The sequence below is a fragment of the Drosophila arizonae genome, chromosome X, assembly GCF_054131065.1.
Source record: "Drosophila arizonae isolate 15081-1271.41 chromosome X, UAZ_ARI_1.0, whole genome shotgun sequence".
In the NCBI taxonomy this organism is placed as follows: Eukaryota; Metazoa; Arthropoda; class Insecta; order Diptera; family Drosophilidae; genus Drosophila; species Drosophila arizonae.
This window is the reverse complement of record NC_142927.1, coordinates 23,233,390-23,245,546: the sequence shown is the minus strand read 5'-3', so window position 1 is coordinate 23,245,546 and position 12,157 is coordinate 23,233,390. Positions and strand designations below refer to the sequence as shown.

The following is a 12,157-nucleotide window of genomic DNA, read 5'->3' as shown; positions in this document are numbered from 1 at the left end:
ATTAAAAAAAATCTTCATTTGCCGTCGGTGCTGACCATTTGGAATTTGCAGAGCTCTATGTAATTGAGAGTAATTTATCTTTTTCTATATATGATACTATGCTCTCTTATGTATTGTATCTAATTATTGATTGACTTGTTAGCAAAGTCTTTGAAACCTTCCAAACTATTTGACTTACAATTTGTACGAAACACAAGCAAAGCTTTGGCTGCTAGACAATTCCCATCTAAGAATTCAGAACCAGTAAATGCAAATATTTAATGCTTATTATATTCTTATTTATATATTTTGATGGTTCTCTTCATCTACTTAAGATCAGCATTAAATATCGTCTATCAGATCAGTCAAGCATATGATAAAATAAATTAACGAATATTACTATTCGAAACGTTACTCAAAATTAAATCCGTATTAGTTCCCAAAATATAGTTAACATTAAGAATAGTTAAGTATTATTAATACAATAATTAATATTATGTTCTTACAACTTGAAACCGAAAAAGCTAGGGATTTATGTTGTAGTACATATAATGAAATATTTATGTATAGGGTGAGGTTCTTCTATGTAGTAATACGGATAAATCTTATGGAATCATAAATATATTTAAATTGTTGAACTCAAGAGACGATCCAGCAGGTCTTGACTCTGATGGCATCTGAGTCTTTTCCTAGAATTCGTCCGGGTGCTCGGGGAGCTTTGAGCTGCAAACTTTTTGGATGATAATTGAATCTCTCTAGGTAGTTTTTGGACACCTCTTGGATTTGGTCTACCATTTTGGAATCATTGAGATCAAGTTCTACATCCCTGGCTCTCACGTACGAAGTAGCTCCCGTGATCGTTCTCATTTTCGAGTACCTTTAAGTACATCTACGCAGCAATACTTGGATGACATAGAACAGGCCAGAAACAAGGAAATTCTCATAGATTATAGTCCTCTTCAAGCAAAAATTGTAACGCGCTGCAGGCTTTCAAGACAATTTATCTAATTTAGCTCTAAATGGCTGCTGCAGTGATGTTACATGCCTTCTGAATGTCATGCGTCTGTCCAGTATTATGTCAAGGTAGTCTAAGTCTAGAGCCTGTACATCATAATTTAGTACACATGAATAGGTAATTTATTTAGAGCAAGTCCCCATAACGCAGCATGAGAAATTTTAATGGAGGTAGTGCAATCGTACAGTCAAGCCTTGGAGCTTAAGTCATCTTAAAGTTGGGACAGAGAGTCCCCTTTCGAGTAGGCTACAGTATCTTAGCAATCCTTCTATACCTGGTTGTGTGCCTTCCAATCTGTTATTCAGATCTGCTCTTCAAAGCTAGATCTCTACCAAATTACCCGGTTCTGCAGTAATCGTTCGATTATAATTTGATTTGGCAGCGGTTCCTCAGATCTGGCCCAAAGGTCCAAAGTAACTCTGAGATACTTAACTGGTGACGGCTGCTCCAGGCTAACTCCCTCTAGCTGGATTGGATCAAGTGATTTAATAATAGAAAAGAAATCCATAGTTCTCAGATCATATTTAAATTCTAATTAACATTCCTGTTGGAAATAAAAAGAATTTTCTTCTGATTATTCTACATAAAGAGACTAGACCAGACCAGAAAAATGTAGTAAAAGAAAATGGCAAATACTTTTGCTAAATTTGTTTTTTGTCTGGTCTAGTCTCTTTAATATTAAATAGTCGGTGCTTTGAGTATGTATATACATACATATATGTATATATGTCTATATAAATTGAATGCAGACATTACGGCTATTACTCGGCTCTCGGCTCAGACATGTTTATTTATAAATACGTTGTGCACAGACAGAACACACACACACACACAAACGCATTCACATGTGTATGTGTGCGTATGTGTGTACACATAAACATATTGAAAAGTGGCAAAGCGGAAACGGAAAAGCAAATTCAACGTGAAAAAAATTAAACTATAAAAAATGCATAATCATAAGTAAAAGTGTGCTACAGTGTGAGTGTGCACGACGCGGAGATACCCTCTGTCAACTGCTAAATATAGACATGAATATATATTGTATATATACTTTTATTTCACAAGTCTTTATGGAATATTGTCTCAAAATTTGTTTCCACAAAATATACAAATTTTTAAGAAAACTATTTTGATTAAACTCCATAATTTCAGAGGTCAGGCTATCGTATAAGCGGAACAAACGAGTTTGACATATAATTAATTTTGGTCAGAGAAATTCCTTCTGTTTAATATATATTGTTAAGTACTATAGATTTCATAGTCCTGGCCCAGTACAGGTCCTTTCTTAGCTGTTGTTTTGATTACAGGGTACATATGAAGCCAAAGCTTACTACTTGTCACATTAACCATCATTTTGTGTATGTGTGTGTGTGTGTGTGTGACTAAAAATAAAAAGCTGACAAATATTTGTCTTAATTATTGCATAAATGTCACTCGCTGCGGCTGCTTGTTGGTGCTGGAGGGTCTAGTAAATAGATTTATGAGGTTTTTTTCTTGCTTGTTTTTTCTTGTTTTTTTTTTTTTTTTTTTTTGCTTTAAGCTTGTCGCTGCTTTGCTAATGGCAGCGATTGCAGAGGCCGGTCGTAACCTTGAAAAGCGTTTTGTAATTTATTTACATTAAATATTTATTAACCATTGTTGGGTGACAAATAAAAAGTGTGTGAGAGAGAGAGAGAGAGAGAGGGAAGCATGCATACATTAATGAGAAAAGCAGACAGAAACTTGTGCAAATCGCGAGTCCAAATAAAAAAGCAAAAATAAAAACAGAAAAACAGAAAAAGTTGATTGCCAGTTAATGAGGGTTGGGGTAGTCAGCTTTCACCTGCTGCTGCTGCTCCTGCTGGTGCTGGTGCTGGTGCTGTCAACCCCAATGCCCGCGCCGCTGAGCCGAGGCGCATTTTAATCTGGCACGGGGCACTTTAAAAACACTTACTGTAAATAAAAACAACGAACGCGTCGCCTTCTTAAAGGGAATGACAACTACATTTGCTTAGCGGATTTAACACACAAGCATCACCCCCCCACCCACCGCCCGACCATTGCACAACCCAGCCCAGCCCAGCTGAAAAAGCCACCCAACCCACCCCCAACCCCTAGTTTGGGCCACTTTTCGGCTTTGAGACGCAGCAGCGGCAAAAAGCGTATGGCAAAAGGCGAATGATCAAAGCGCCGGATTTATAGGATTTATGCGCTACCCTTGGCTGGCTTGGAGCGCATTAAGCACAAATATATATATACAGAGTGTGTGTGAGAGAGAGACAGCGAGAGACAGTTGGAGTGCGAGCTATCGAAAATGCGCTCTTTGGCTGGTTACAGCAAACACTTAACGCCTTGCAGTCCATTTAATGGACATTTGTCAGCGACAAATGGACAAGCGGACAAATGGCTGGACAACGCAACCCCCACTCCGTGCTCGACGCAGCCCCTGCCCCCACTCCCCACGCCCTGTGCCGTGTGTTAGCCAAGCGCGCTAAATAGATGGCCTGCTGTGCCGTTAATTTGATTTAAATATTCATAAACTGCATTAAATGTCCGCAACAAATGTGCCAATTAAACGCACCACAAACCAATCAAAAATGGTTAACGGGCCGACAGAAAAGCAGGAGATACACCACAGCACCTGGATACCCTGTAAAGGGAAGTTTTCTTAATTACCAAAAAGAGTACTTGACCCCGTTTTACGTCTAGAACTAGAACTAGAATTAGTGGAAGACTTTACGTCCAATTAGCTTCCAGTTAGATGTTTGTAAGAACATCCTCTTGACTGGATAGAAGACTCCGATTAATGGACTGTCTTCTTCTCTTGAATAGATTCTATAAGCAATATATAATGTGTAATTATTTGCATTATGCATTTGCTAAGCCACATTTACACAGAAAACTCGATGATTTCTTATCTTACTTTTATTGTACTAGGAAGATATACATGTATAGTATATAGAATATCTATTGTCAGCTATCGAACTATATATAAACATATTTGAAGTAATATATTAACTAGTAGGAAAAGTAATCAAGGTTTTTGACCAGTTTCGAAACATACAGATACTGACAGATAAAAAAAAGTCTTGATATTACTTACTATAGCAGTCTACAACTATGCTGAAAATATGTACTTATATATCTATACTGATGCTACCCATTAAGTAAACAGCATCAAAGGTTTATGACTAAGATAATATTAGAATCAATAATAATATACAGTAGAATCAGATTATAACGATGCTCAAGGAAAGACGCTATAACCATATACAAGTTTGCTCATATAAGTTTGTTTAGGGACCAGAATTTTCGTCACAATAACCGTACGGACGCTATAAGCGGAGGTATACCGGGATTCTACTGTATATAATAATTTAAACAGCAAAACATAAAGCATTTAACCTTTGTTATAAGGACTGAATACTTATATAATGCTATTTAATTTGTCTAAACAAATCTGCTGCTCTCGTCTCTGCTTTGTATTTTCGAATTGAGCTGCTTCTATCGATGGCATTAAAGTCAAGTATGTATGGTATATATATGTATATGTATGTGCTAAAGGTCTACTACTTGAATCTTTTAGTAAAATAAAGTGTAAAATACCTCTGCAGTGATATTCAATATAATAGTAATTTGTTTTTAATCGTATCAAGAACATCTTAAATTCGTGAATTCATATAACATTATATTTCATAATAAAAAACTCTATTATAAATACATAACATTCATATTTAATTTTCGACTAACCGATTTGGTGTTTAGTTGATTTTGGACTAGGACATGTTTTTATACTCTTCGAGCTATACCTATTCCCTTGCTCACACATCGTGTCTTGTGCAGAAATTTGTTGGCCAAATACAAGACACAAGTGTACGAGCGTTGCCAGCGTACTTCCATAAATCACGCCCCGGTTAGGTTTGCTCGCTTCTACAACTAATGAGACTCATGAAAAGACAACGTTACGCTAGGATTAAGCTGATAGAGAGTGGCTGAACCAGATCACATCATATGCTATTTTGAGGCAAGTGCATATTATCTCATGGGAATTTATTTTTACAGAGCCAAAAAGATATTGGCGAAAAAAAAAAATAACTAAGGCGTTACCGACTGCAGAATACTCATTGACGGCTGTCAGATTCATTTTCCGATTTGCCACGCCCCCAAGTGGTACAAATATATTATTTATACAGTGCAAGTCAATAGAGGACGTCAAGGGTAATTTTAATATTGAGTTTCTAGCTCTACAGCTCTTGAAAATAGAGCTTTTCTTGATTTACCACGCCCCCACTGGGCATACAAATTGCACATTCGCCACATTTTATTGATTTTGGACTGTCAATCAGAGTATATATTGAAATTTTCAACTCTCTAGCATGTCAACTAGTATATTATTTGAGATACTGGAAAATGCATTGGCCTATTGGACACGCCCCTGGTGGGCGCATCGGTAAAAACTTGGCAATTTATAGTGCGATTATATGCGACAAATTCAATTCAAACTGCATTCCTACAAACCGACGGACGGACAGCAAGACGGAAATTGGCCAAAACTAATATGCTCATTTCATTTTGGTGAATAGGTATAAAAAGCATTGAATTTGGTGCCTGTCAAAAAAAATTGTATACGTTTTATACGATATTATTATATATAATGCAACCGGATATTATTATATATAATCTAACCGGAGTCGGTAGAGCCGGACTTGTATAAATTAAATTAAATAGTAGAACAACTTCTCAGCTAACGTTGTCTCCCTCCCGTTATGTTGCTGTCATTCCATTGCGTAGACGACTCGTGCTTTTTAAAGCCCGATCGAAAGAAGTCTGTAAAGCATGTTATTAATGTTATTATTATCAGGCTTGTTTATCCTCATTTTATTTTTGCATTAGTTTTTGGCTGCATTTGAGCGTCGCAATCGATAAAATTCAACATTCATTCAACATTCATTGCGTATCTGTTTACACACATCATAAATATTAAATGGCTGACAAGCAAAAAAATAAAATAAAAAAAAAGTAACCCAACACACACACACACGCACTCATATACGTGTGTGTATGTGCAGACCGAGAGTGAAAATAACACATAACAAGACGGCAGCAAAAAATAAATAAACCCAAAAGAGCGAAAGAAACAGAGTATAAAAAATGACAGAGAAAGAGAGGGCAAGAGGGAGAGAGAGAGAGAGAGAGCGAGGCAGCAGTTGGCTTGATTAATTTATAACACTAATAAAGAATTTATGTGCAAGTGTCAACCTGCACTGCGGCCTTAAAGCACCACATCGCACCATCCACCGCCGCCACTGCCACGCCCACTGACTGCCCGAATCTATGCACTGAAGTCGAGTCAGGTCAAGAAGCACACACAAACACACACACACACACACACAGAGCCAGCTCGCTTTTGGGCCAAGCCATATTTTACTGGGTGGCTCGGCGGTTCGGCGGTGCGGCGGGTCTGGGCGATAATTTGATGAATGACTGCGCATATTAATTCATAAATTAATTTGTTTGCCGTTTGCTTGCATTGGCCAGTGCCTTACCAGAAAATAAATGAACACAAAAAACTGTTGCCTACTTTCCAGGGCGACTCGCCAACAGCAAATGAAGCAAGTCTTTCGCTGTATTTGTGGCACGACCCCTGAGCCGTGCGCCTGGGGCAGCCCACTAAGTGAACGTAATTTTAAATATGCTACTAAGTAGCTGCGATTAGCCCACGTTTAGTTAAAATGCATGTCAGCCTCATAACATCAATTACCAGGCATAATTTGACTGCTGCCTTTGCGCTGTATCTATTGGAATGTGCTTTATAGATAATAGTACTTGAATATTATATATATAGCCAAGTACCGATAATTCGAAATGGCAAGGGAAACAGCTTTCTAATTTCGATCACAGAAAATCAAATTATCGAGAATTATCGAGAAGGAATTTTATGCAAAAGGAAAGAAATATTATTACAGTCGACTCCTGTTATTTCAATCCTGCGTTATTTCGAGCCTCTCATTAATTCAAAGTTATCACTCAGTAATTCGAACTAAAAAGCATTGCTAAAACGCGGTAATTCGTACTCATATGGTTAAACACTCGACAATTCGAAATATTTTAAGTGTCCCTTGAATTTCGAAATAACGAGAGTCGACTGTATTTTCGATTTATCGCGATTTTCGATTAAACAGGGTACAAATTATCGAGACTCAACTGTTTTTATTTGAGTTTTTGCATGTACAGTAGAATCCGGTTATAGCGACTCCGCTTATAGCGCCCGTACGGTTATTGCGACGAAAATTCTGGTCCACAGACAAACTTATATGGCTATAGCGTCTTCCGGGTAAAGCGGGTATGCTTCTATAAATAAGTTTCGTCATCTGATATGTTCAACTTACTCAAACGCCTGCTATACCAAATCTATAGAGACTCAAAAAAATAACCAGACATGAATATTCGTTGAACTATTCGTTTCCAAATTCCCATGTTGCCATTTCCCGTATCTGAATACCAAGTAAGTAATATCGTCTCTTTTTTTTTTGTATGATACGCCCTCAACAATTAGCTCAAAGTGTTAACAGAACGCACTTCACATACTTTTATTAGACTATCTAACGGGAATTGCTCTGAACTGTAACTGAAAGTCAATAGCAAAAATATCTTAAATCAAAACAACTTTGACTGGATTTGTTTGATTAAAAGATATTCTGATATTTCAATCATACTGAAATTCTATTACCACGCATACTAGGCACGCCTTCACCTGGCCTACATGAGATGGTCTGAGCTTTACTCTGGAAAAATGGATAACCTCGTACTGCTTCTGGTACAGGAATATAGACTTCCAAATTCAAGACTCGGACTTTTTTGGTTTATAAGAACAGAAAGGCAGGCAAATTGATTATAGTGACATAGCTCATTGAGCTATTGAAGAATATATATGCTGTCTCTGTGTGTTACACCAAATTTTCTAAAACAATTATGGACTGAAGTCCCGTTTTCAAAGTAAGATAGTAGACAACTAAATTAGAGTGAAAATTGCCTGACTGGGAAATACCTTTACCGTCAACGGTTTGTAATATTTTTTGTCTATATCAAAACACATACACACACATATGTATATACTTATACAAATTCAGCTACAAGTTACTTTTGCTTGATTCGAACTTGAACACCTGTTCTGCGGATGCCGATTGCAATATGAAAATAGCAATGCAATTGCAATTGCTCCAGTAATTGGAGTTTCTATTAAACGTGGTTCACGGACACTCCGCGTTTTGGCACGTGCCACTGTGTATGGGTGTGTCTGTGTGTGTGTGTGTGTGTTGGGGCAAATGCATCGAGAGCAGCCTGCGGCTGAGGCCAGGGCCACGTGGTGCTCCGATATTGGCACACGTGTTATTGGATAACCTCTGTGCTGCCCAACGCTATGCCAAGCAATTTTCAGCTATTTTCACCAATTAATCTTATTTATTCATAAGAAATTGAATAAAGCTGCAAATTACGCCTAGCCATGGGATTTCTGTAAATTATCCCGATAATGGTCCTTAATATTTCATGGAGTATGCTATAATTGGCAAAAAAAAAGTGAAATTCTGTCGTGGTATTTAATAGAAGAGAACCAAATAAAAGCAACTCCAATTGAATTCTTCTTAAAGGAAGCAAGGTATGTCGAGGTAATTTTAGCTTGACCTAGATTCTTATCGATATCACTTAAGGCAAGGAAAAAAGTTATCGATCTGCCTGAACTGTTGTATATCAAATTTCGATAGCTATAGCTTGCTATACTTTCCATGGCTAGACGAGCTAATACATAAAGAAAGAGAAGATGATGACATCTAAGGTCTGGTCGATTTAATCCTGTTCGTCTTTCTAGCTATTTTTCTAAATTACGATTTCCTTTGAGTTTTGGTGCTATATATAAAAATTGCATCTCCTATATGCTTTTGTTGAAGAATCGAGATTTTTCGTTTGGGTTTGAATTGAAGTAAATACAAGTTTCTAAATATTATATATACATATATATGTATAATCAGTTTATTTATTAGTTTATATTGAATACGATTAATCGACTATTCTCTAACATATTTATTAATTACACTAACCAGTAAATAGGATGGCCAAAAAATTAATAACTAGTATATCATTATCTTATTAGTGCTGGGTAGATCAATAAGAGTTTTCTTAAATGCTAAATCGATATGTTTCCAAAATTTCAACTAAAGGCTAAGCGTAACATTTCTTATAGTCAAAGCTAACACAATGTGCCGACTTCTCTTTTGATTTATGCCGCTCTCTGGTTCTCTTAATGGTTGAAGCTATTGATGAGCCTGTAATATTAATAAGATACGATAGACAGAAATGCGTTAACAGTGGATCAGTACTCGTAGTAACTTATAAGGCCAATTCAGCATAGAGCACTGCCCAAATTTGAGAAAATATTGAACTGCTGGGCTCTATCAAGCCGATGCGCTGTGAGAACGACAGAATAGAGAGCAATGGCACGAATACAACCTCATCATAATATGTTAATCTCTATAATATAAACTATACATCCATTTTTACAATATATTCAAGACTCTCACTATTTTCTACCTATTGTGTCCACTGCCGTTCTTCAATTAAAATTCTAAGCTAAGCTTCGATAGCTCTGCTCAGTAGCCTATAATAGTCATAATTTACATAGTTTAAATTGTTAGCTGAATATATAATATATTAATATAGATCTGAGATAGAAAAAACTTGATATTCGAATGAATAACATAATTAGTAGATGTATAATACTGAATAAATAGTAAAGTAAAGTAAAGTAAAGTAAAGTAAAGTAAAGTATTTAAGTCGAAATTCAGATTAAACAGACTCGACTGGCCATCGGACTGGAGAATACGGCCTTATGTAGTGCTAACTTATATGATATATAGAATATCGAGAAATGCTAATTATAAGCAAATTAAAACATCCCCCCCCCCCTTTATTTGTAATCTGTCTTATACTGAAAAATAAGCAAATGTATTAACAATAATTAACAATACCCCGACGGTCTGAACTCCAATGAGATCAATCCATATATTTACTTATTTACATATTAATAACTAAGTCTACGCTCTATTTGGCAAATCTAGAACTTGAAATCTTCTTTAAGAGCATGAGGATATTCCCTTTTCATTACATGTATTTTAGATAGAGTTTATGAAAAATCGAATCGGAGTTTTTAACTCCTTGTTTGTGTTTTAGCATTGTGCTGTGTAATTATTGATTAAAAAATAAAAAATAAGCTTAATAATATATTAAAATATTTTTACTAATTATTAGAAATTTTGTTTATATTATATGTTTATGTCTCATGAACAAAAAAAAAAAAAAAAAAAAAAATTCTTATTAAATTTTCTTTTTCATATTAAAATTTCGTTAGTCTGAACCCATTTTCAATGGGAATTCAGGCTTGTTTTTATTCAATCCTTTAACTAAAATTCGCCTATCACAAAGTCTTTTTATTTCGATATTCCAAACTCTTCAATATTTTTATTTATATGTATATGTAGTTTGAAAATAAGTTACAAGAAAAGAAAACCCAACTATTTGCTGGGCATATGGAAGTCATTTAGTTTGCTTTGCTGCCACCTGGCTAGACTAGGCGAATAACATTTGAGACGTCGTTCTGTTTCCTTGTGCAAATCGGTATTTATTGTGCTCTGCCTTGTCCTAGCCAGTGTGTGGGCTGTCTTGGGCACTGGGGTGCTGAGGTGGGGTGGTGGGGTGCTGGGGTGCTGGCAGCAACTGACAGGGAAATACGGCCATTAGCTAGACCGCGTCTGCTTCCATGTCCGGTCGCTGCTGCAAATGGGCCAAGCAGGACAAACAAACCGGGCGGACATCTACGGGCAAGGACTACGACTACGAGAATCAACTCCAACTCCAGCTCCAAGTTGAAGTCCTGCTGTTGCTGCTGCATTAAAAATGCGCAACATTTTGATTTCTTGGATGGCCGCCGCATGGCAATTGCGGTCGTCGCGCGTCCAAGTCGAAGAAGTCCTTGGAATACGGCCGCTTGTCGGCAAGCAGCAGAAATCCTTTCGCTGCGCCAACTTTCGCCCACCAAATGAGCGAGTGCTCCATGTGCCCGAATGTCCTCTATGTCCTGTGTGTCCTGTGTGTCCTGAATGCCCTGTTTTGAACTTTTGTGCGCATCTAAATAATTAATTAACTACAAAATTCGTGAGCTCCGCACAGCATTTGCCAGCAAATAAAATCGATACGGCTGGAGCACTGAGGACCACCACAATGGCGACAACAAGACTCACAAAAACACAGAGAGAAACAAAAAACAACCGCCAAGAATCTTTTACAATTATTTATTTAACGGCAATCTCTCCCCATTGCCCCCGACCATGCCCCCACCGTGCCTCCATCTGACTCCTCCTCCAAGTTGTGCAGAAATCAATATTAAGCAAAGACTCCAAGCATGTCTCGCCTTTAAAGCGCAGCGCTCAAGGCGTGTCCTTGCGCCCCTTTCAAGACATGTTGTGTATCTCATGTCAAATGTTTGACATTTGGATAAACTACCTGGCAAATATGAATATGGGAATGATCTAATTTCATATGGGAACAAATTGACAATGAAATCAAATCTTTATTTATCGAAAATGAAATGGAGTTTATTGGTTTTAATCACTGTTTATCAGTCTCTCTTAACATTGATTACATAATATACATATACAGGAGTATAATAACTAAACATTCCTATTCCAAAGTAAATATAGAAGAATCCGATTATAACGACTCCGCATTTAAAGCTCATGCGGTTATATCGAGTCCCCAGACAAACCTATTTGAGCAAACATATATGATCATAGCGACTTCCGATTATAATGATGGTTCCTTGGGCATCGTTTTAACCGGATTCATAGAGCTAGTAACTAAAAAAGAATTTTGATAATTGAGTTAATGTTAATTTACTATACTTTATACACTTACCAAATCAACTTTATTTACTCCCATGTGGTAATTTGACAACAGCCTCTATATTTACATATGTCTATATCTATTACATCTCTGGAGTCGAAGTTCCAGCAACATTGTAACAACATCTCGTGAGATTTTTAGGATGCGATGAGAGCTTGCTTAAGTCTTGTTGCCTTTCCACTATTACCTCCCTAACACGGTGTCCCGGTAAAGGCACGCAAGATCTCTCTA

The 12,157-nt window shown here is 36.9% G+C and overlaps 1 protein-coding gene across 4 annotated transcripts in view; it reads left to right on the top strand.

Annotated features, from left to right (window-relative positions):
- acj6 (abnormal chemosensory protein 6) overlaps positions 1–12,157 on the top strand; it is a 43,112-nt gene that overhangs the window by 1,573 nt on the left and 29,382 nt on the right. The gene's annotated exons all lie outside the window — the stretch shown is intronic.